The 26,155-nt window shown below is 42.3% G+C and overlaps 1 long non-coding RNA gene across 6 annotated transcripts in view; it reads right to left on the bottom strand.

The window, feature by feature from the left end:
• Positions 1-26,155, bottom strand: part of LOC131492027 (uncharacterized) — a 509,746-nt gene that overhangs the window by 342,246 nt on the left and 141,345 nt on the right. For 3 of the 6 annotated variants that reach the window (XR_009251796.1, XR_009251786.1, XR_009251792.1), the window contains one exon: positions 3,070-3,128. The exons of the other annotated variants lie outside the window; for them this stretch is intronic. This is a non-coding gene — a long non-coding RNA (uncharacterized LOC131492027). The remainder of the gene's footprint in view (positions 1-3,069; positions 3,129-26,155) is intronic. 6 annotated transcript variants of the gene reach the window in all.

Genomic DNA, 26,155 nt, shown 5'->3' with positions numbered 1-26,155 from the left:
CCCAATCAGTATTCTGCCTTGAAAGCTCCATCTTAAAAATCACACAGCTCCGGCCCTAAAACACTGTAAATATCATCCCCTCACTCCCCCATTGCAAGATGTTACTAAAAGTCAGTCACGCTGGCCTTCCTCCCTTACTTAGTAGGCCAATAAGCTTAGCTCTGCTTGACCAGCAGTCTTTCTCAGGATCTACTGAAAGATCAATGATCAGCAATTGAAATGACTCACAAGTCACCATTTCACAATTGTGTAAGGATAGACTCTAATCTAAACCTTACAATCCTGTCCATTCTGCCATTTACAGTGGATTAGAAGAAGTGATATTTTAGTGGAAAGTATGTGAGGGAATGGCGCAACGGAGGTGTCACTTAAGCTGAGTTTCAAAAGCCAGATAAAGTATTCATCTGACTTTCAGGAGAGACAATGATATTTGTATGCAAGGAGACGGAGGCATGAATGTGTAAGGTAGGCTAAGAGAATTTAATTGCAGAAAGAGTACGTGCTGGAGTGGGGGTGTTAGGAAATGAGGCCAGAAGCATAGGTGGGGCCAGATCACAGAAAGTCCTATTTGCATCCTATGAATTTTGGCTTTACCTTGTAGGCAAAGAGAAAATGTGGAATTATTATTTTTTTTAACCAGAGTGACATAATCAGTTTTGTGTTTCTATAAAGACTATTCTGGTATTGATTTCAAAGGATAAGTCAGGAAACCAGGTGACTCATTGGGAAGCATTTCAGTAATCTAGAAAGCATTCTGGCTGGTAACCCGGATGATGTCGGCAGTAGGGGGATATAGAGGATGGGACATATGGAAGAGACAAAGGCCATAAGATTTGATCATTAATGAGATGTTGTTAAGGAAAATGAAGAGCTTGGGATGACTCCAGGTTTCTAGTTTAAGCTAATGGGTACAATTTCAAAAATGGAAAATCCGAGGAGAAAATCTTTCTTGGGAAAAAAATAAAACAGGTATCTTCAGGTCTAGACATATTTTTTAGACATACTGAGTTCCAAGTAACTATGGACTATCTGGACAGGAAGTTGGATAATGATGGGGTCTCACAGAGGTCATATAAAAATACTCTTTCTTCTCTGAGCAAATTTTAAAAAATAGAAGATAGGAGTAAGACTGATGAGAAACTAAAATATTATTACCTTTTCTACCAATAGAGGCCAAGAAAGAAGATGTGGCTTTAGGATCGTTAGCCAAATGAGCCTGCTAGCACAATTGCACATACACAGGTGGGCACTCTCACCCTGCTATTGGCACTGAGGTCCATGAGTCGGGCAAAGAAGCTGAGAAGGGGTAGTCACACTCGTAAGTTAGAAAAGCCAAGAGAAAGCGGTATCACAGAAGCCAGAGCAGGGAATTAGTCAGAAGGATGGAGGAAACAGTGTTAAAGATGGCATAGGTCTAGCAGGATGCAGCCAGGGAAAGATACGATGGAATTGGAAATTCAGAACATGGCAATCTGAGAGCAGCAGTCTAAGGGCTAAAAAGTGAGTATTCTTCTAATCTTCAAGGCTATGGAGGTATTACAAAACCTTGGGACTTGCACACGGAAGTTATAGTACAATATATGGAATGACAAGGCGAGGATCTTGGCTAATTCTTACAACCTTCTCTCATCTATTACATCCTCCCAAGACAGAAAATTTGGACAAAAATTGATAACCAGCTCTCCTTTTGTTTTTTTTTTAAATTTTTTAATGTTTGTTTGCTTTTGAGAGAGAGAAACAGAGCCCAAGTGAGAGAGGGGCAGAGAAAGAGTGAGACACAGAATCGGAAGCAGGCTCCAGGCTCTGAGCTGTCAGCACAGAGCCCGATGCAGGGCTTGAACTCATGAGCCATGAGATCATGAGATCATGACCTGAACTGAAGTCAGATGCTTAATCGACTGAGCCACCCAGGCACGCCCCTCCTTTTTCTTGTTTAGTGGGTAAGATCAAATGGTTTATAAGATTTGGTACCAAGCTGCTTCTAAAGCTCTAAGCATTTATTTATAATAGTGAATGGATAATACTAGAAAGGAAAAGTTCCCAGAAGTGCTTCTGAAAGAGACAGAGAACAATTTGAGAAAGATGTTAATTACAGAAGGCTCTAATCATGACATTCTCTTTGTTCCAAGACATGTACCCTCTCGTTGTTAGTTTGGAAAAATGTCTAGCCTGGCATACAAGTACCACCCTGATCCAACTGTCCTCTACTCCCTCCCTGCATTCCTTCATCCATCCTATTTTCCAGCCTAGGGGTAAGCAAACTAAAGCAGGGGCCCAAAATGAACTTCCACCTGTTTTTGTTAGAAAAAAAAAAAGTTTTATTGGAATCCCAGCAACACCCATTCATTTAGGTACTGTCTATGAGTATCTGTAACATAGACTATATGGTGTTCAAAACCAAAATATTTGTTATCTGGCCCTTTACAGAAAATGTTTGCTAACCCAACAGAATCTAGCTTATTCTTCCCCATACATACCCTTGATTCCCTCTTTCTTATCTTTCCTTTTTCTATTCTCACTTTGTGGAATCCCCTTCAAGTGCTACATATCCTTCAGGAGCTAGCTTTTCAGAATGCCATTTCTTACATGAAGAGTTCCCTGACGCCCCTCTCTCTGGAAGGTATTTCTGCTGTTTCTGAATTCCCATTACATCTAGTGTCTGGCATGTGTTGGGGGATCAGTAACTGGTGAGTGAATGGAAAAAGGGGTCTATCTCAGAGTATTATCTCTACTGCCTCCAACTTGAGGGTAGGTCAATCTGATACTTCTCAAAGTACTGAACACGGTACCTTGAACACTGTAGGACACAATGAGCATGTACTAAATGAAGGACTCAGAGGCAGTGGCAAGAATTTGTTAGAAGCTCCCACCATTCCAAATTTGGGATGCTTGGCCAAGGTAAACACAGATTCTGAAATCTTTGCAGGGCCCTCACAGCATTAGCTTTTATAGGATTTCTGCAATGGAAGCATTGCCTGCTTTTTATTTTCCTCCCTGGGATTTGAAACAGCTGAGCAGGAATCATGTGACAGAGGAATGAGAATTAACATTTGGGAGCCTGAGACTCACAAGTGAGCTGAAGAGTCCGGGGAGATATGAAATATGCCAGATCCTCATGGGTCATGAATCTACAAACAAAACCAAATTACCTTTGGTTTGCAGTATGCAAAGCCTAAAACTACAAAGACCTGAGGTTTTTTTCTTTTTTTTAATTTTCTAATTATAAAATACATACAGGATAACATTTACTTTCTTAACCATTTTTAAGTATCCAGGTCAGTGGCATTAAATACATTCACATTATTGTGCTGCCATCACCGTTATCCATCTCCGCAATTTTTTCATTTTCCCAAACTGAAAAATTTAAGTTCAACACTTGATTGACACACTTGGAATCTGGATTTTTCTCAGATGTTATCATGGACAGTCTGTGGCCTCATCAATTCATCAACTTAGGTCACTTGGTGACTCTTCCCAAGTATAACTCAAACATACAGAAAACGAATTAGCTGATTATGCAGAAATAAAAATTTCTACAATGAAATTTTAGAAGAAAATTATTCGGTGTGTAGAACTCAAAGGCGATTCAAAGGGTTACAAAGCATCCACCATTTTCTGATGGGTAGGTTTGGGGTTGTTTGTTTTCTTAACTACTGAACAGAATTATTAAGAAATATATTTTATGCAAGCATCTGTTCCTTTTCCATACAAAAACATGAAAAATGCTACTCCTCGTATCATTCCCAGTGCCCAGCTATACTCATTCCCTGTTAACAGATGCTCCCATGTGTCCAAACACATTCCCAAGAGGGGATTCTGTATCTTCCATCCGAGCATTTCCAGTAACACGATCTTCTCGGCTAACATGGCAATCGCTGCAGGGTGTCCCACAAGGGGGCCACTCCTCACCTTATAATGTCTAACCACTGGAGTGTCCGTATGGTGAAGATTGATTTACAGCCCAAGGTGTCTGGTCCCCGAGGGCCACTCACTTCACTCCAGCCTTCAAGAATCGTATTTCACAGTCCCAAATAACCCATTTGGGTAAACAATCAAATTGAGCACCAGAATTGCCGAGGGAGCAGATTTGGCAGCCAGAGCGCCGGGATGGGCAGCTTTGAGGCTTGGAGGCTGGGTGGATGTCTCTGGAGGTGGCACCGACACTGAGCCAGGCTTCTTGATTGGCAAGCACTTGGTTTCTGGTCCAAGTGTTTTCATCAGACAAGTCCAGGGGTTAACCACACTCCAGGCTCCAGTCCTCAATCCAGAAAGGCCGTGTCTTTAACACAGAGGACCAAATTCTGAAAGGAGCATGTTGGAGAAGTTTTCAATGGTTTTCAAGAGCTAGGGGTCTGTGGGCAGGCCCTAGGCAATTTGCACGCACCATGGGGAGAGAAGGGGCTTCCCATGCTGACACCTGGTGCACGAGCTGCACAGACTGGAGCATGGCACCTTTTAAAAAGTCACCCAAACTTCAGGGCTGGTGCAGGACAGGCTAAGGAAGTGCCTCAGAGTGCTCCATGGGCCGCCAGGGGGAAGACTGAGCTGGCGCCAGTCTGTCAGTCTGCCAGTCAAGATCCTAAGCTCTCTTCAGTCGAAACAGTTTTATATGTGTGTTATAATGATTAAAGAAGACAATTCGGCTGACACAAACAAACTGTATTTAGCACTTCATGAAGTGGACAGTCACCATTCTTAAGGGTCCAGAGAATTGTAAATGGAGCAGAAGGCAGGATGCTTTTGTACGGTAAAGAATAAGGGGCAAGGAAGTAAGTATAAAGCCCAGAGTTGGCTTGGCATTTGGGAACTGGATCACTGGTATACTGCATTTCTTGTCAATCGGCACATTTACAGGGACAGGAAAGTTATCTAAGTTTTGGTCAGCTGGCATGGCATCCTGGGCAGGAGCTGCTCTATCTTGGGGCTACAAAGTTTTCTATATATATATAGAGAGAGATATAGATATTGATATAGATATTGATATGGATATAGATATCTATAGATCTATCGATATCTATAGATCTATCGATATCTATATCCATATCGATCTATATAGATATCGATAGATCTATAGATATATCAATATAGATCTATCGGTATCTATATATAGAGAGACAGAGAGAGAGAGAGAGGGAGAGAGAGAGAGAATGTGTGTGTATATATATATATACATATATATATATATACACATATATACACATTCTATATATTTTTTTTTTAATATTTGGGGAAATGTATTTAAGAGTTCTTCTTTTTTTAAAAGACCCTACTGGCTTAAGAAACAAAAAACAAACAACACCCTCTGACGAGAAAACAGACACTTCCAGAGCAAAAAGACCGGGCAAGTTCATACCTACCGAGTGAGGGCCAGTGTTTGGAACCTGTGTCCTCCTAACCCCTGGATCCCTGCTTTCTCTCTACCCCACTGGCTGCTACACTGTGTACCCTTTAACTTCAAAACACAGAGTGGCTAAGCCATTTACAACGTTCTGGTCTCAATTCTCATTCAGTGTGAACAGCAGGAGAAAATGAAACCTTTGAAAGAAGCAAAAAGGATCTGCCTGTGGGCATCCTGAAAATCAATGGCTGACCCAGAACAACCGTGAACATGCCCAGCCCAGGATCCAGTGCTCTTTGCACTGAACTCATTTTCACCTGCCCACAAACCCCTCACTATCTTTCATATTTCTGGTTCCCGCTTACTCAAGATGTACAAGGTGCCCGGGGAAATCCTAATGCCAGAATTTCTCCCAAATTATCCCTACACCTGGGCGCCAAAGAGCTCTGGGATTTCAGTGCCTTCCCAGCTAGTGTTATCTTCAAACGCAGGCTTGTTATAATTGAGAGACTAGGCCCTTGAGACAGAATATCTTCCCCTAAGATGCTCTTGCTAAAGCCCTGAGTAAACTTCCTGAATGATTAGTACTCAATATCATGGTCAGTAACTTGGAACAAGGAGGAGATGCTTCATAACAGTACTGCTCTGTTCTTTCAGAAAAGGAAAAATCCTCATATATTTCCAGGTTCTTTGCACCGCATCATTCTCACAAGTCCAAGTACCTTTTTTCCCCAGATATTTGAGGAGATGTATTGATCTAACCAGCCAGTAGGAGGCAAAATATGTCACCCCAAACATCTTTTCTTTCATTCATATAAATGATAAAAGGATTCAAAACACCAGCACCCAAGGAAACAATGAGGACAGTCCAATTCTTTTCTTTTTACAGTTGGGTAAGCTGGGCATCTAAGTAGCTTGCAGTAGAACCCACTTCCCAGTCCTGGATCTTGCTACCAAACTCCATGACAAGAGAAGGGAGATACTATATCTCCCTGGGAGATATATTTGCCTGGGACCATCTTAGGGGAAGACGGATGTCATCTCAGTGTAGTTACTAACAGTGCCTCTGTCACTCTCAGAAGTGTTCCAAAGAAGACAGTAAATGACATGGTCACATCTCCTAACTACATGCATCCGCTGGGTTTATAACTAAGATGGCTGAAGCCAGTGGAAAGAAATCAGAGAGAGTACATAGCACTAGCACTTGGACTGAGCACCCAGAAAAACCCACCTGTGAACCCAAACCTTGTGTTGATATGTGTGCTCCTCAAATTCTCAGAGACACCCATGATCTAAAGTAGGTGAACAATCACTAACCAAGTTTATGGCCCCACTCGCTGGGCAACCATGCCAGGAGACAGCCAGCTGGGCAGCCTCCCTGCTTCTTTCCTTCTCACTGCACCAAACCATTCCCATGAAACCCAAACCTTTCCAAATGAGTTTGGCTCTTGTTTTAGTTTTTGTACTAACTCCCTAGGGCCACTGGCTTTGGCAGAATTCTGTTAGGTTTGTCGTGTTTCAGAAGGATAATGATGAAGAATTATAGAGGGTGAGAGAGTAGGAGTAGGAGGGGGAGAGAAAACAGAGTGGAAGGGGGAAGGGAAGCAGGAGGAGGAGGAGGAGGAGGTGGGGGGGGGGGGAGGACAGGAGGAGGAAGTATTGTTAACAACAAGACCACTGGGACAATCAGCCATGGGAATGATTTCAGTTTAAGCAACAAAGACTGTTTTGTTTCCTGAGCTCTCAACTGAGCAGCATTTGGCTGCAACAGAAGAAAGGGATCCCTGGGGAAAGGCGGGGGCTGGGCATTCAACTGCCTCTCTTGTCACCACAGGCTGTCATCTTGTCAGGAGCCCATAAACCAGGCAAAGCTGGTTCAGTCCGCACCAGGGGGAAGGCCACTGAAGAAGACCTGAGATCCTGCAGGTGTTTGGGGTGATGTTGCTGGGGTCTCTCTCCTTCCTCTGAACCTCCCCCTGGGAGATCCACCCTCCTAGAGATCCTCCTGCCTGGTCTCCCACAGACGCAAAATGCAGTTCGGGCCACTTGGGACATTAAAAATCCTGAGGCAACTCGCAGGGGGTGAGAAAGTAATAAGAAGAGATGGGCTTTTAACCACAGAACCCAGGAGCTCCCATCTTCCTTCCAACACGAAGCATGACCATGTTCCTCTCTCACCCTGCTTCCTTCAAAATGAAAACCAGTGCTCACTTGAGAAATGGGGACACAGTTTCCCACTGGAAGGCTGGTTCTGAGGGTCAGGGACAAGATAACAGTGTGCTCTCATCACGTCTGACACCATAGCACTAAATGGCAGCTCTCGTCAGTGCTATTAAAGGGCTCTGCATTTGATTCGTAAAGAGGTCTGAGTTTTTTTCAGAAAGAAGTAAATGGCTTCCTAGAAAGAAGCATTACCCCTCAGTCACAGGAAGACTGTTTTAAAAATTACGTGCATTCAGGCAGGTGTCTGAAGGAACAGTAAGCCCTGGTCTCGCAGAGAAGCCCTTCCAGCATGCCCCATTCCACAAATGAGCATGTCTGAACTCACAAAACCACCTCTGTAATAACGGAAGTGGAAAAATGTTCACATCGTGCTGGCCTTGCACCCACAAACCAGTATTGTAAGGAAGGGCCCGCGATACACAGCCCATGTAAGCCCCCATGTGAAAGGGAGAATCTCCCTAAAGAAAACTCTGACAGCAGGGCAGGGTATCTGTCTGCCTTAAACTTGAGAAATCCAGGGCAGATGAAGCAGGTGTCCCCTCTTTGAAGTTAGGGCAAGAATCGAACAACTTTTTCTTCCCCTCCCACCTGCCTACTGTCCCTCTCACTTGTTTTTCAGACCAAGTGCATTCAAACCCCAAAACGGAGAGCTGGCACACTACTGCACGCTGTCTTTATGGAACACCCTGCTCCCCGATGCCTTTGGCTAGCAGAACGGATTCAGAGCCACCCTCTCTGGAGCACCATTCGTTACCGGTCTGAACAGGCTGGGACTTGCTTTCAAAAGGCAGCTGGGCCTGGGGACCATGTTTCACTTCTTGACACCATTAATTGGGTTATGAGTCAGAGCCGTAATGAAGACAAGTTCTGGTGTCTCCTGCAACTGTCCTGGGAAATGCAAACGCGCAGGCCCAAAAGCCACAGAGGGAGGGAGAAACGGACAGATTTGCTTTGTTTATCAGGCCCACATGGTCACCAGATAAATGGTCAGTGTCATGGGACTCCTCTGTGGACAGACCTACAGTTTTTTCTGCTGCTCCCAGAGGCCCTGAGATGTCACAGTCCCTCACCCAGAGTGCCTCATTAGTAAGAGGAGGAAGTAGGAGGAGGCACATGTGAGTTCAAAACAAACTACAGAAGGAGGCTTAGGGGAAGGAGTATTCTGAGAACCCATGATGGTAAACGTGAGGCAAGGCCTGGTCTTGCATGCAAACCAGGCCACTGCATGTTCAGGAGCGAGACCCGCTCTCTCCGTGAAGGCAGAAAAAGGAGAGGGAGCAGCAGCAGCAGGCCACCCTGAGGAGCAAACCCCAGAAGGTTTGGGTCAAAACAAACGGCCTGGGCTGACCAACCTCGCAGAGGGCAGTACGCAGGCAGGCCTGCAAGTGGCCAGTTAGGCTGCACAGCACGTGCAGGCTGACGAGTCTATCGCCACAACGAATTCACAAGTCCAGTTACATTTATAAGACTGTTGGCCTCTCTCCTGTGTCCCCGCATCTCTATCAGACTTCCTTTCATCTTTCGGGTTGCATGTGTGCAGCTCCAGCTGCAGTCGCACTAGGATTTTAAAATCCCCTGGTCTGTTGAATTGTTGACAACTAGCAGGAGGCTCGTGCACAGTTCTTCAGAGAGGATGCGTCATGACATCATCCACGGTAGTTACAACAGACACCATCCACAGATTCTCCCTCAAGTCCTTTGCTTCAGGGCAGTTTTATAAATCCCAGCATTTTACAAACCAAACTACAGAAAGGCACAAGATCAGATGAAGAGTAACTTTCTAAGACAAGTATCTGGGAGCCTCCTGCAGGGGCCAGGAGGGGACACCGGTGTGCCTCTGTCTGTATAGACACCTGGTTCTGGGGGCACGAGAAAGCTGAGGGAGGAGGTGAGCAGGGGGGTAAGCCAGGCCCACATGCTGCCCCAGGGAGTTTGGGCAGCAGAGAGAGACACGGGAGGGTTTATGTCTTTGAGGCCGTATACTTAGTGGTTCATTCTGAGTACTGTGCCGTCAGATTGCCTGGTTCCAATTCAGCTCTGTTATTTGTGTCCTTGGGCAACTTCCCCAACCGCTCCTGCCTCCTTTTTCTCTTTTGTGAAATGGAGAGAATGAAAGTACCTGCCTCACAGGATACTTGTCAAGGTTAGAGGAAGTAATACATGTGATGTGTGTAGAACGATGCCTGGCACAAAGTAATTGCTCAATATATGTTAGCTCTTATCACTAATATGACTTCTCCAAGCATGTAATCACGTTGACTTCGTTATCTCCAAGGAAATGGAAAGTCACAGGCTCTTCCCCTGAACAGAATGGAATACCAACCCAAACAGGCCGGACAATCTGACAATCTGGTAGCACCAAAATTGCCTGTTGCCTCCACTTTCTCACTCAAAACACTAAATAGAGGCTTTCTTGCTGGAAATTTCAAAGACAACAGTACCAGATGAGGCACACTGAGCAGCCTGCCATTCTGCTGCCAACCTTGGAATCAGGGCACCTGAGATTGGACCATCAGCTCTGAACTGCGTTGCCTCTGTTAAATCCAAATTCAGCCCTTCCTCAACTTCATCAACTTCCTCAACTTTATCAAGCAGCAAGCCGCAAAATCTGCATTTTCAGGCAACAAAAAGCTAAGGATTTCCTGTTAACCTTAGCTGCTTATTAAAACTCCCATCTTGAGCCCTGCAATCGAGCCTAAGAATATGCTGATTTACCCTCAGCTAGTGTGCCCTTATTCATTAACCGGCATCTTTCCACATGAAGTTACCATCCTGAGAATTTCAAGTGTCGTGGCTGAGCCCACAAGATGGCTCAGTCAAGTGAAACTCTTGGGCGAAATCAACAGATGAAACTTCAAACGCGCCCCACCTTACCCCAGGTGGGGCTGTGTCTTAGGAACTCTTGTCACCAAATGTCATGTTCGAGTGTCGATAGTGTTTTCATCTAAGTTGGTCTGAGCTGAGAATATTTCTGGGCTCACTTACTCTTAAAGACAACCCCAGTGTTTCACACTGAGATTAACACTCTTTGACACAGCCCACACTGCCAGAGTGTAACATTTACAAGGGGAAAATAACTTGAAAGTGAAGGAGACCAAAAAGGCATAATTACCCAAGGCAAACTGTTTTTTCTTTTTCATTCAGTGATTACAGTGGTTTTAAAGCCTTATAATTTATCATAGCTCGGAACAATTTAAATCTCAGTTGTGCTCCTCTGAGAAACCGAGACACTTCCCTTTCTTTATTCCTTCTGACAGGCTATTCTTTTAATATCATCTGAGTTCTAAGATGGCATAGACTGTACCTTCCCTACATCACACACAGAAAAAGAGAAAAGTGACAGCGACAGACGTGTGCCTTTGCATTAGGCTGCAATGCACAAATAACCAAAGAGTATAACCGTTCCAAATGGCTGTAATTTCTTCCAGGTTCAAGTATCAGTTTGCTTGTTTTGCTGCTGCTAATCACCTCTTAAACAAACAATTGCTTTATCTATGTACTGTGCCTCATTTCACTTTCAAATTATGTGTGTGTTTTGCTCCTAACAGCTTATTATGATCTATAATTAACAATTTTGCTGAAAGCAGAGCCGTGCATTGAGGAGAGCCCACATGCTATCTGAGAAGTACTTGAAACAGGAGGCCTTTGTTTTCTTCACAAATTTGGCAAACAGAAGGTACCTCCCTTCTCTACTGTGCAGTCTTCTCCAGAAGTCCAGAAGTGTGCAGGCAGAAAATTAAAAGAAATATTTTGAATTCTGGCAAAACTTCAGTTTGCTATCCTTGAATCTAAATAGACCAGGGGTTCTCAAATTTGTCCACAATTGAGAATCACCTGGGGAGCTTTCACAGGACTGCTCACACTTCACCCAGACCTATTAAGTCAGAACCTCTCTGGGGGTGGACGCAGAAGTGAGTACTAGTTAAAGCTCCCAGAGGATTATTAAAGTACAGTCAAGAATGAGAGCGACTGTGGCAAATTGTACAGCCTACCTTTCAGGAGCCCAAAGAAAAAGGTAACACTGGTAAGAATTAAATGGTTAAAAGCTGAATTTACTAGACTGCACTAAAACTTAGATTATTTTCCAAGTACATGAACATCTCCAATCTAAATGACTTGCAGAAGATTCTTTTGACCCACCTCTCAGCTTATTCAAACTCACCAGGCAAGCCGCAAAGTTGCTTAAAAATTTCACCCTTGAAAGCAGGTCTTTGAGATAATGGAATGGAAAATCATTTGGGAACAGATTTCCTGGATGTATTCTTGAATAGGCAACGTGCATTTCTCCTGTGGGTCAACCACTTGAGAACTTTCTCTGTGAGGCTTGACAAAGTTATTAAAGACACAGCTCCTGAATTCTTGTGTTTAAAGGTCTGGGTACAGTTCTCAGCTTTCACACAATCTGTTAGATGGGAGGGAAACTAGTTTCTTTTATGCACATCGGAGAAGCTGGGTATAGGCTTTAGTATGAGTGAGATGTCAGAACTTTTGGATATAGGCATCTCTTTTTCTTTTGTGACACAGGCTTAAAGCCCTGCCCAGAGAGTTTCTTCTGGACCCGACACTGAAGTGTCCCAAATTTGTTCCCTGTGCTCTTCTCTACCCCAGCACAACTCTCTCTGGAAATTTCTCCATCCTTTATGTCTTATTCTCTTGGACTTAGTATCAACTAGCTTCTTCTTTTTTTATGAGTTTTTTTAATGTTTATTTATTTTGAGAAAGAGAGAGAGAGAGAGCATGAACAGAAGAGGGGCAGAAGAGAGAGGGAGACAGAGAATCCCAGGCAGGCTTCGTGCTGTCAACACAGAGCCTCACATGGGGCTCAATCCCACAAACTGTGAGATCATGACCTCAACTGAAATACCTGACTGAGCCACCCTGGTGCCCCTCAATTACTAGCTTCTTCTTATCAACCAGTTCTGTACATGCACATTCAAATTCAAAGTGCTAATAGGGAAGTCTAAAGGGATGAATTACATACTGCACTTTTTTGGGGCAACTTTCTCCTCTCAAACTTCTAAACAACTCTTTCTTTACCAAACACACACATACACACACACACACACACACACACACACACAGACCTGTGTTCTCTAATCCAGTGGTTCCCTGGTCATTGGACTCAACTAGGGAACTTTTCAATTATAATTTCCTAGGCTCTACTGCCTGATTCTACTTCAACAGGTCTGGAATGAGGTCCAAGAATTTGTATTGTTGGAAGCTCTCAAAGTGATGCTGATGATCATCCAAATCTGGAAACCACGAATCTACTCCTCAAGAGAATACCAGGTCAGATTGAGGGAGAAGGGAAAGAGTCCTCCAACAGAGATGCATGGGGAGAAATATTTAGAAGTAGGTAAGGATTTCTGGCACCTCTTTAAGTCACGGTGCCATTCTGGCTGACACAGCAGCTATCCAAGCATGTGCTGCAGATGTGACACTGTTCAGAGAGTGAACAGCTCCAGGGTTTGCAATCTATCATCATCACTGTCCAAACAGTTTGGGATATGTCAAGGGACAGAGCTACCTTTGGCTATAATAAAGATTCTCATTTTCTAAAACCTACTCTCCATGCAATAAACGAGAAAGCATATGCTGTATCAGAGGGCCTGCTCTTCCAGCAAAAACCTCCAATTAGAAGGTGAAGAGGAGTGGAGGGTCTGGGAGGAAGGGAATGCTGGTTAAGATGGTTTATCAGAGATTAAAAAGCATCAAGCACAGAGAACAGGAGATCTTACATTTAAAAACCAGTTTAAGACAGAAACAGTTTCCCTTTCTTGACGGAACAAGCAAGGGTTGAGAAGCTCTGTAACTCTTCTCAGTATCTCCCATTGGCTGATTTGCTTCACAGAGTCTCTTCGTGAAGAAAATACTCTGCAAGGCAAGAAATATTGTGACTTAAATTGCATTCATGAGATTCTCTGATAAAAAAAAATCAATGTGTCCGATCAATTTTTCTTAAACAAGTTCATCATACTCTAGAGTGATCAATAGGGAATGTTTTTCAGCTGCTTCCCAGCCTTCCCACTTCAGTAATTGCTAGAATTTCATATCGACAGGCCATAGGATGCTTTGAAGGCTGAATTGATCCATTAGCCTGTGGTGCTACAAAGCTGGGCCACAACAATAACGTGGTGTCCCCCCAGGGACCGGGGCTGAAATCAAACAGAGGTAAGCCATTACATTATATGTTTGACCCTGGAGGAGCCAGGCTCCAGCTTCTATCTGTAACCAGGGAAGAAGAAAGAGGAAGAAGAATGGAAGCTGTAGAAGGAGGATGGGACCAAGAAGAGAAAGCAGCAGAGGTTGGGAGGGAAGAAAATGTGGAGAGACCTACAGCCTGACTGTAAATGGTCCCCATCGAAGAGGAAATGCTGTGTGGTCGGGGTGAACCACATATGCCGGGCAGCTGCAGTCAAGAGAAAAATAAACTTGAAAGGACTCCAAATGGGAAGCTAAATGATGTTCATCAGTATCATTTTGGTCTTGAACTTTAGCTCATAGCTCTTCTTTAACAGTGATGTGAATAATTACTCATGCCTGGGGCGAAGGAGAAAGGCAGCCTCTAACAGCACAGCTAAGGAGAAAGGGGCAAGGAGGACAGGGAAAATAGAGAAAACTCTTCTCTTTCACCAAGAGGTAAAATTATTCATCTTGTAATCATTTCAGGACAGCTGTACTGAACATTCATGCAACCCACTAGCTCAGCAGGTTATCATAATAAGGATTACAATATAAAAAGCATCTCAGAGAAATCAAGGCTTGATTCACCAAAAAGAAGTCTTACCATAGGGGGCCAGGTCATACTGCCTTTGCAGTACAAAGTCTAACTTTGGTAGCAGGAAAATAAAACCTGACAGAATGTATGCTAGCAAGAAGCACCGATTCGCCTGTTACAAAGCTGCAGTTAATCTATTAATCACAGAATTGCTCATTAGCTATCCTACACACTACAGTTACACAGGCTTCTCAGAAACCTGTTGGAAAGCAATGTCTGTGGAAAGCAAATTTGCACATGAGATGGAAATCGCCCACCACATGCTAGCATGGTTAACCTGCAATTTTTATGTGGAAATTAGGGATGCCTTATTAAAACTCAAAGCCAGGGTTTTGCTGCTCTCAAAGACAAGCATATGTAGATATGCCACTAGCACAAGCATTGTTCTGAGTGACAGGATGGCATATATCAGTTGCTGGGTCAGACCTCACCAGAGGATAAACTGACGTGTTCCATGCTGTCACACATTGCTTTCTGCATTCAGTAGACATCCCAAAGGATGGTGACCTCCTTGGCAACTCACACGTTTTTCAGTTTCCATGAAAACCTAACCTAGCAAGCTCATGTGGGTATTTGCTCAGTGTATTTCATAATGAGAGTCCAGCCTGTATCTCATCCAAATATAATTAATCTGTCCACTCTGAATAGACAGCTGCAGTATCACCTATGTAGTTTTTTTTTTTTTTACATAAGAAGCTAAATGTGGGAGAGATGAAATTACAAAAATGATGACTCTGTTTCAATAATAGGTTTGTTGAGCATGTTACTAGATAAACTCATTGACAGAGGTAGATAATACTATGCCGTTGGAAATATATTTATTTGAGCAAATCTACAGTGAATTATGGAAAATTAATATCTTGCTTCTAGAAACAACCACAGTGGCTCACACTGGGCAGAGATATGGTGGTGATACCAACCTGGCTTCTCACTTAAAGTGACATGGACAAGCTTTGCCATCCAAGTGTCTGCTACCAAGGCATGGGGCTAATTTCTGCACAGGACAAGACAGGCCACACTCCAGACAGGCTTCTGTGCTGCTCCTGTCAAAGTCTCCACTGGAATAAGTGATAGGTAAGACTGTCTCAGGAAATGAATGTCATACACACTCTGTCTATGATCCAAATAACTGGGGAGATTTTATAGAATACATATCCCTAAGGCCCACTCCCAAAACTTGTGATTTGCTAGATCTAAGATGGGTTCTGGAATCTGTAAAGTTCTGTAGATGACTCTGATGAACAGCCTGGGGTGGGAATCTGTAAGGTCCATCTGATTCCTTAGATGCTCTGAGTCTTTACCCTACAAAGCATACATGGACCAGTGCGTGTTAAAAACACAGGCTCTCAGGCCCCACCCCAGACCTACTGAGGCAGCATCTGCATTTAAACAGGATCTCCAGGTATTTCATGTGGGCATTAAAGTTCAAGAAGCACTTGTTTCTAATTTGTTTGCACATCTATTAACTTTCTTGAAGCTACCTACCTAGTGCTCATGGATTACCACCAGCTTGCTTCATGATGCAAAGAAATGCCTTCATTAAGTTATGCTATTGGATTTCAATGAGTCTCATGAAGAATGTTCTGTTTTTTAGTAAAACCATTGCTTAAGACATCATATATTGCTTAAGGCTGTCAAATGCCTCTTGCTTGAAAGGGCTATGGAGGAAAAAAACATTTTTTTAATGAAAAAGAAAAAGGCAGAAAGTAATACATGTTTTTTGCATGATAAAATACAAACAAACAAAAGAAGAAAGCAAGCAAATAAAATTGATCTATGATTCCACTATCCAAATAAAGATATTGTTGATATTTTGTTATAGAGTATATATACATATTCTATGTGCATCATCATAAATAGTTTCACGGAATGAAAAATAATCATTTTCAACATGGTTTTTTATGCCATCATAAGATTCTGATATGAACACATACTACTTTAATAGTGGCATGGAATATCACTGTATCTCTCTTCCCTCAGTGTTTACTTCTAGTTACTTGTTTGCTGGTATAAACAATACTACAAGAAACATCCTAAACATCAGCATTTGGGTTTGTATATCCCTGAAAATATTTTTAGTATATATAATATCTAGAGGCGCCTGGGTGGTTCAGTTGGCTGAGCATCCAACTCTTGGTTTTGGCTCAGGTCAAGAACTCATGGCTTCATGGGTTCAAGCCCCTCATTGGGCTCTGCTCTGACAATGTGGAGCCTGTTTGGGATTCTCTCTCTACTTCTCTCTCTGCCCCTCCCCCACTCGTGCTGTCTCTTAAATCAATAAACTTAAAAAAGAACATTAAAATATATATATAATATATATATACACACATGTAATATACATATATATGCACATAACATATATATATATATATATATATATATATATATATATATATATATGTATAATATCTAAAAAATTTACTGGCTCTCCTAAGGAACTGCTAAGCTAACATTTTTCCAGATTACAATTACAGTAAATTGAGCTTCCCTTTTTGCCTTGTCAGAAAACTCACAATTAAATGTAATGCTCAATTACATTAATTATACTAACCTAGATTTCACAGGTATACATATTATATATTAAATATAATACATATTTACATATATACATTATATATATGTGTTATATATATTATAGATTTGAAAATAATGCATCTTCAATAAAATACATCAAATCTTGTAGGGCAGTAGAGTACTTATCAGTTTAAAACAAGGTAATCAGTGGTTTCAAAAGAAAAGATTCCAAAATTGGCAGGGTTTCTTTTTAATGCATGTTAACGTTACATGAAGTTATGTAGTTATGAAGTTATGTTATGAAGATAAAACCCAGAAAACATATTGTTACTTAAATACCACAAAAATTTTCCTCCTTATTCTGTTATTATAAATTTTTTTTAGACCTTCAAGTGAATGCCTAAATTTGTGTTAAATGAAGGTCACATTAAATTCAGAGCAAATTACTGCAAAGGAGAAAGAGGTGAGTATAAGGAAGAAGAAGAAAAGGAGCTAAAAGAAGAAACAAAAATGGTGCCAGGGAGGCTCTGCCCAGACTAGAGCATCTACTTTGGCAGAGTCTCACAGAGTGGGTTACAATACCATGACTTCGGAGTGAAATCAAGTTTTAATTCACTAGAAATATAGATTGCCACACAAGGAGTGAATTTCCACTGCAAAGGGAAGTTTAGATTCACTCAGATTTAAATGTAAATGAGATGAGGTTAAGGGAGAGAAAGGAAGAGAGTGAGAATTACTTTATCCATTGCCAGGATCTAAGGTACTCATATGAGACATTGTTGGACAGATATTTGTCTGCTCAGATTCGAAATGATGAACAGGGAGAAAGCAGGGAAAAGTAGACAGGTGAGAAGTTCCCATAGCAGCTCTGGACAGTTCTTAGGAGATTTGACCCAATGCCTTGTCTCACCAATAACTGACTTAAGCCCAGAGGACAGAAACTGAAGCCTTTTGTAACATACTCTGCATTCTCAGGGCCTTCTTGTTTGCAGTTACTTAATACTAGAAAAACTTCAAACTCAAGAATGAAGTAGATAACCTGAAACCACGAAACAAACATGAGACAGACTATTTGATGTAAACCTTGAGGATATGGACCTTCCAAGCCTCGAGCTCATGTTACTCCACTAGTGAGCTAGAACCAGCTTAATAGAAAGAAAACCCCTTGGATATAGCCCTTCATTGGGTGAAAGAATAAATTACCTTTATTTGGGGAGCAATTTAACTCTGGAGCAAATTATTTTTGTAGTAGAGTTCAACCAGTGGAAGGAACTAATGTAAAAACATGTAAGTATTAGTCCATTTTCAAAGACAGGAGAACAATGCTACTGCATAGCTATTGCAGAGCCACAATTTTTTAGCTGAATAAAATGGAATAATTGCTCTAATCCAGTGGTTCTCAGTGAGGGAACATGTGGTGGGCAGAATAACGGCTCCCTAAGGCGTCCATGTCCTAATTCCCAGAACCTGTGAGTATGCTATGTTCCATGGCAAGGGGATATTAAAGTTGCAGATGAAACTAAGGTTGCTAATCAGATGACCTTAAAGTAGAGAGATTATTCTTCATTATCTGGGTGGGTCCAATGTAATCACAACTGTCCTTTAACATGGAAGAGAGAGGCAGTAGAGGAGGTCAGTCAGAGATTTAAAGGAGCTACATTGTTGGCTTTGAAGATAGGAGAAAGAGGCCACATGCCAAGGAATGCAGGGAGCTTCTAGAAGCTAGAAAGGCAAAGAAATAAATTCTTCTCTAGAGCTTCCAGAAAGAACAAACCTCTGTCACCACCTTGACTTGAGCTCAGTGAAACTCATTTCAAACTTCTGACCTCAGGAACTATAAGATAATAAGTCTGTGTGGTTTTAAACCACTAGGTTTGTGATGATTTGTTACAGTAGCAATTGGAAACTAATGTACCTGGGAACTTATTAGAAATGCAAATTCTCTGGCTCTACCCCAAACCTCCTGAATCAGAAACTCTGAGGGTAGGGCTCAACAATGAGCACTTACTAAACCATGCAGATGATCATGTTAAAGTTTGAGAACTACTGATCTAGTCCAATTCCTTTTGAGGCCCAAAATAGTGAACTGATTTGTTAATGTCTACAGCTTCATTAGTGGCATAACTGGAACTAGAAATAGATCTTTGGGGTTTTTTAAAAAATATTTCCATTATTTTTACGACCTTTTATGCATGTACTACTATTTAGTCTAGACTCAAGCTGTTCATCAATAAAGCAAGACTAAGTCTGTTTAATCCTCATAACCCCACTTTCGGCAAAAACCTAGGTAATATGTAAGTGAAAATGCTTTAAACAGAATAAACTGTTGTTCAGAAAAAGGTATTCTTACTACATGGTAATATTGCAATGGCATTTATAGGAAACTTGGCTAACTATTATTTTTGTATGCCTAGCAAGCTATTCTACACCTTCTTCTGCTAATATAACCATTCTCACACAGATATGGGCACATGACCCATGCCTAGCCAAATAATACCTTATTCCCCTGGTTTGTGTTATGGGAGGATCCGATGACCCAACAGGGCCAGACAGTGTCCCTCCCCTGAATTGTGATATGCATGACTGTGCAAAGAAGCTCTAGAATTTCTACTATGTTTGCTAAACTCTGCCACTTAGAGAAATTCTATCTGCAGAACAAAGTCAAGTGTAGGGATGAGAGATAGATGAATGGATGGATGGATAGATCCATGTGTGGGCAGATGAGAAGACAGATGAAGATGAGGCAAGAGGCAGAGAAAGACACCTGAAGCCAACTTCTTGGTGCCAGTTCTTGAGACCCTGGATCCTATGCTATAACTTCAGTCTCACAAGATGTACTCTATTTCTTTCTAAACTGTGTGAGCCTATTTGCTTAAACTGTCTAAATTGAGGTTCTGTCACTTGTGGCCTAAAGAGTTGTAAATAAATGTAGTATTCTTCTTAAATACAATATTATTCTTCAACAACAAAATATTGCCTTTCACAGCAACAGTTCTCTTCACCAGCACTTAGTAGCAGTTTCAATCTGCACTTCTATACCACTTTTGGAAGGCAACTCTCTGAGGATCAGTTTGTAAGCTTATGGGCCTCATCTGGAAGCCCCTTTATGTACTCTCACCAGTCTTCCCTTTACTCCAACTGCATCATGAGTTTCCCCAGTCAACAGTCCAGTGGAATGGGACCAAACCTGTGTTTCTCTAACTCCTAATGACTTACACATATGAGCACTTCCACAATTTCCAGCAATATATGTAAGCATATCTATAAATACTCCTTGAAAACTCAATTAGCATACTATCCTCAAAAAGTTCCTCTGGGCCTTCTAGGTTAAGAGTACTAACAAGTACATTTCCCCAACATGCTCCTTGGACCTAATGAAAAATTGCACCTGCCACATGTCTGGTTTCACCTCAGCAGGCTGCATCATCAAGAAGGCTTCTTCTTAACTCAGGGTTAAGAGTACTAACAAGAGTCATGGCTTTCCTATGTCATTAGTTGAAATGTGACTCAAGCCAGATGCTACCCAAAACAAGCTATGATAAAATGCTTGGATGAGTTTCTCTTGCGTGTATGAAATGAAGTTATGGTTTGGGGACTAAGACTTGTTGGGCAAGTGCTCATGCAACAGAGGTCAATAGGAAGTCTCTTGACTGAGAGGGAACAGGCTGAATTCAGAAATAAGTTTCCTTTTGACCCAAAGGATATATCTAATGGAGAGAAAAAAGAAAGGTAGGGAGCAAGGGAGGAAGGGAGAGAAGAAGGAAAGGAGGAAAGAAGGAGGGAAGGAGGGAAGGAGGGAAGGAAGGAAGAGAGGAAGGAAGAAAAGAGGAAGCTTTCCACTGGCTAAGCAAGGAAGGAAGGGAAAGAGGAAGGTTGATGTTTTATTTTAGATCCTGAAAAAAGAAAACATCCTTATAGACATGAAACATTTTCAAGGATAATAAGGAGTTACACATTTTTAAGGTGGACATTGGTGAAGGTTAAATTCATCAAACATGTAAAAATAAATATGCCATATAGAATAGTGTAGTATAACACACCTACCTTCTACACTGAAGCAAGCATTTGTCCTAAGTAACTAGCCAAGATCATACCACAAAGAAAGAAATTCCTATTGAGCTGTCTCCCTTTACAACCCATGTTCTAGAAGGCAACAATAGCTTTCCCAAATCTAGGGAAAACACAGGTCTTTTTTATACAACATACATTTCCCCAACATGCTCCTTGGACCTAATGAAAAACTGCGCCTGCCACATGTCTGGGTTCACCTCAGCAGGTTGCATCATCAAGAAGGCTTCTTCCATTACAAGCCTGTCTTTAAAATATGGTTTCTAAGTCCTGTGGGCTAATTAAGCACAGCTGGGTCTACATCAGCCCCACTCAAGTGTGACGATTAAGCTGGCAAGAAAAAATCAATCATCATTAATCACTAAATCCATGTAGTGACTTTTAGAGGTGCTAAATGGGTTGAGCAGGGCAATAGTGATGCTTTTCATTGAGCGACCAAATGGTTAAAGTGACAAAGAGCATGCATTCCTCCCAGAATGGGTTGGAATGTCAGAAACTCATGTGTTTACAGAATGGGAAAATCTAGTTAAAGTGGGAATAAAGTGCTTATAATTTCCTGTACATTGCACTCCCTCCAATTTTGGCTCTCTGTTAGGGCCAGGGGGAGATGCATGTAACTGCTGCCATGACTTGTTATCACCTGAATGGAACCTCTGTTAGAGTTTAAGATACCTCTTTTAGAGTGAATATATATATTCACTTGTAAAGTGTTTTCATTGAGCAGACTTTTTTCCTTTTATTGGACTATTCCCTACAGCCTTTTGCCTTATGATGCATTGAGAGTTTATGTCTTCTCCGAATATACTCTTTACCGAAGCATTCAGTGTAAAGGAGTCTGGTTTATGCCAAACCCATTTAATTTAGCAAAACCATCCTCCTTTCTAAGGAAGGTGGCATAGAGGTTTCATATCTCCACATGGAGAACAATTAGCACTAACATTAGTATTGCTTTGTATAATGTTTTGTTTTAGGTTTGTTTTCCTGTGTTTAATTCCCTTCTGTTTTACTGCCCAATTAGGCTGACTTTGGGAGCTGTGGAAATATTTTATTGTGCTCACAATGGGACTCACTTATCAATTAAAGGAGCCCAGTCTCTTGTTTCATCACTGGACATTAGTTTAGAAGCCATTTGTCCTGTGTCCTGTGAAACAGAATACAAGTCAGGGTGTGCCTGTTTCCCAATAGTGCGTTCTTTCTGGTACAAAATGAGTGCAGGGATTAATTCAGGCAATAACAAACTACACACTTCCTCTCCCACACTCCAGCTAATGACAAGTATCTGTGTTGGGAACTCATTTGCAGGTCAGTTTGAAAAGCAAGAGCTATTATAACAGAATAACAGCCATAAGCAAATGAGGCAGCTTTCACATCTGCTCCTGAAACTTAAGGGTCTGTGTCCACTGTAAAGTCACCATGTGATGTGTCCTGTCCTTGGGTTGCTCTTTGAGGATTCTTGGAGAACCAGCCTGGGAGAAGGTAGGCTATAAATCCCACTTCCTGTCACCAACCCACCTTCTTTCTTTCAATTCCAGGGCATGATCACTCTCCTAAATGGAGAGTAAAATTCGGAATTTGGAACTGCTTAAGGAAAAAAAATAAAAAGCCAAACATCTTAGGTCAGATTTCCTTCTCTTCTTTTAAAGTCAGAACAGGGGCACCTGGTGGCTCAGTTGGTTAAGTGTCTGACTTCGGCTCAGGTCATGATCTCATGGTTTGCAAATTCGAGCTCCACATCAGACTCTGTGCTGACAGTGCAGAGCCTGCTTGGGATTCTCTGTCTCTCTGTCTCTCTGTCTCTCTCTCTCTCTCTCTGCCCATTCCCTGCATACACATGAGTGCTCTCTCGCTCTCTCTCTCTCTCTCTCTCTCTCAAAATAAATAAATAAACTTTAATAAATAAATATTTTAAAAAGAAATAAAAAGAAATCACAGGTATTAGGCAGACCCTGGAGTAGACATCATGGTTTTCAGTCTTTGGGAAGATCTTCAATTTCCACCAAGGTAATGACCTATCAACAGCTTCAGAGGAAAGAAAGGAAACAAAAGCTTGACTTGCATAATAGAGGATGATTAATTCTGGGCCAGCACGCGCACACACACACACACACACACACACACCATCCAGTTCTCACCTAGCACAGTGGATTTATGTCATAAATTTGAAAGCCATGTTACTGAATTTTTTAAATTTTTTTGTAATGTTTATTCATTTTTGAGAGACAGAGAAACAGAGCATGAGTGAGGGAGGGGCAGACAGAGAGGAAGACCCAGAATCCAAAGCAGGCTCCAGGCTCTGAGCTGTCAGCACAGAGCCCGATGCGGGGCTTGAACCCACAAACTGCGAGATCATGACCTGAGCCGAAGTTGGTGCTCAACCAACTGAGCCACCCAGGCGCCCCCATGTTACTGAATGTTTTAAACACCCTGGACTCCTAACACCTAAACTGTCAGTCATGTAGTGTGAATGGTTCCTACACCTGTTTTGATAAAGACTCTGGAAAAGGAAAGCAGGTACTATCAATCTAATTGGGAGCCAAAGAGTAATAGGTTAGGACTCAGATAGGAAGAGAAAAATGTTCAGATGCCTTTCAGGCAAGCTGTCCAGGTACAATCTTCTAGACTAGGAAACCATTGGTTGGTTAAAGCAGACGCTCACTCAAAACCTGTGAGGCTGACACTCAATCACTCAGAACGGCTGTTTTAAGTCTCATGAACAAGATGCCTCTGAGTTTCTGGCAATGCTGGTGACCCACATGAAGAGGGCCAGCTGTGTCAAAAAGCCGCGTCACCATCTGAACTCATGTTCTCCATCAGCAGGTTTTGCCAACAAACTCATCTCCCAGGGCCTAGGCCTGGCACAAGGTAAGCAGACACTGAGAAGAAGGAAGTGTAGGCAGTGGGTAAGCAAAAGCAGGAGAGAGTGATCATGGATGTCGGCCAGGCTGGGTTTCCTGAATGAAATACCACTAAGCTCCTAGCATCCAAGAGAGGGAAAACACAGATGAAAAAAGACACATACATACACACACACACACACACACACACACACACACACACGCACACATGCACACACAGGCACACACCCAGAGAATAAGAATCGCTCAGGAATAAACAAAACTTTAAAGTGAGCACAGGTAGCCAGTAGGAAAGTCAACTGAGGACCGAGATAGGAACCCAAAGCCCTCCAGAGATATGCTATAAGCCTCTAGGTCTGACCACCAAAGGCTGCAGCTCCTAGATGGTAAAGAACCCTCTGGCTAGCAAGTGGAGGGAGAGGGCAGCATGGCTTAGGCATCCAATCCAGACGTTACTTTTTAAACCTCCACTTCCTCTGCTTTCCTTGAGTGAGTACTTCAGGGTGCTGGCCATTGATGTGGATACTCAGGTACACAAGGGTAAGAGGGTGTAGATATCACATTTGTCAATAAGGGGCTCATATGACAAGATACCAAAGCTAGTATGAGACACGACCTCTCATACACAGAATTTACAATGGTGATGTAGGAGAACCTGTTCCACTGGTCTTGACCCCAGCTATCCACTTTGAGAAGATAAAAGGGAAAGAAAGTAGAAAGAGAGGATTGGTGAAGGTTTTTTTGTTTTTTTTTAAGAAAAAAGTTCTGCCGTATAGCGAATCCCCATCACAAGGGGAACCCTTGTTCCAGGGACACCATTCCAATTGCATTCTATGTGTTCTATATGTTCCAGAGTTCCAGAAGCTGTTTGAATACACTGAATGAATATGAATACTGCCCCCAGAATTATGCAAAGCCAGAGCCTAGCCCCACAGCACCACCTGTCCCTTAGGGGAAGAGGTAGGAAATGTTGCCTTCTCTCCACATTCTAAGGAGAAAATCTGCAAGGGTTCTCTTCAGAGAGCTTTGAAATGGACTGCCTGTCACCAAGACCCAAAAATAACTGATGCCTGATTCATCCCCCTGGAAGACAAAGCGGACTGTGCACTGGGGCCTGACTCCAGCCCACAAAATGAAAGGGCAAGGGAAGAGGTGACTGTTTTGATGGTAAGGCCAGAAGTGCACAGCAGCACAGATCCATCTGCAATCCGTGTTGACTTCAATAATGGGTGTCAGTAGTGGAGAGTGAGGAACACACGTTTCTTATGGATCCAAAGTGGGCCATGGAGGAAAGCAAGCTCACACAGGAACTCAGAATAAGCGCACTCAGAATAAGAAAGCCTCTGTCTAGGCCAAAAGAGCTATAAAAGAGAAGGGCAGCAAAGAACCTCCAAAACCCCTGCAAAATGCCCCTAACAAAACCAACTTGGACCCTTTGCAGGCCCAGAAGGCAGAAGACAACAGCCTAGTAAGAACTGTCCTACTTTTTACATCTTCTTCCTCCTACCCTATATCCTCCCTCCCCAGCAAAACAGCAGTTAGCTCACAGGAAAAGGTGAGCCTGGAGAGAAGAAAAGGATAAGACAAGAGGTTTCCCTTCACCACTGAAGGCCTGGCAGGGGAAGGGGAGATTTAAAACTGTATTTGTTTGCTACTGCTGCGTAACAAATTACTACAATCTTAGCAGCTTAAAACAACATCCACTATTACCTCACAGTTCTGTGGGTCAGAAGTCCAGCATGGCTCAGCTAGTTTCTCTATTTAGATTATGACAAGGCTGAAATAAAAGTGTTGGCTGGCTAGGTTCTTATCTTGAGGCTCTGAAAAGGAATCTGCTTCCAAATTCATTAGGTCATTGGCAGAAATTAGTTCTATATGGCTATAGGTCTGAGGTCTCCATTTCCTAGCTATTGGCTGGTAGTCTCTCTCAGCTCCTTACGGTTCTCTAGTCCTTGCACGTGGCCCCCAAACCAACAGAAGCACATGGAGTCCCTCTTGGGCTTAGAATATCTCTGACTTCCCCTTCTACTAACAGCAAGAAAAAACTTTGCTTTTAAAGGAAGCATGTGATTAGGTTTGCCCCACGAGGATAATCTCCCTTTTGCCACATAAAGTAACACAATCATAAGAATGATATCTCATCATATTGCCAGATCTCAATATCTGGGAGAGATCCCAATATCTCTCGTATTCCCATATCACCCACTCTCAAAAGGAAGAGGGTTATACAATACTTGGGGTCACTGAGGTCATTCTTAGAAATTTGCCTACCACAAACAAGTCAGACTGGAAGTTTTGATTACTCCTCAAGTCTGAACATTCAAATTACTAAATCAAGGGTCTGTTTGCAACACCAAGGAATGGTGGAACTGTCAATTA

This window comes from Neofelis nebulosa, chromosome 12 (genome assembly GCF_028018385.1).
Source record: "Neofelis nebulosa isolate mNeoNeb1 chromosome 12, mNeoNeb1.pri, whole genome shotgun sequence".
Classification (NCBI taxonomy): domain Eukaryota; kingdom Metazoa; phylum Chordata; class Mammalia; order Carnivora; family Felidae; genus Neofelis; species Neofelis nebulosa.
This window is presented reverse-complemented; position numbering and strand designations above follow the sequence as displayed.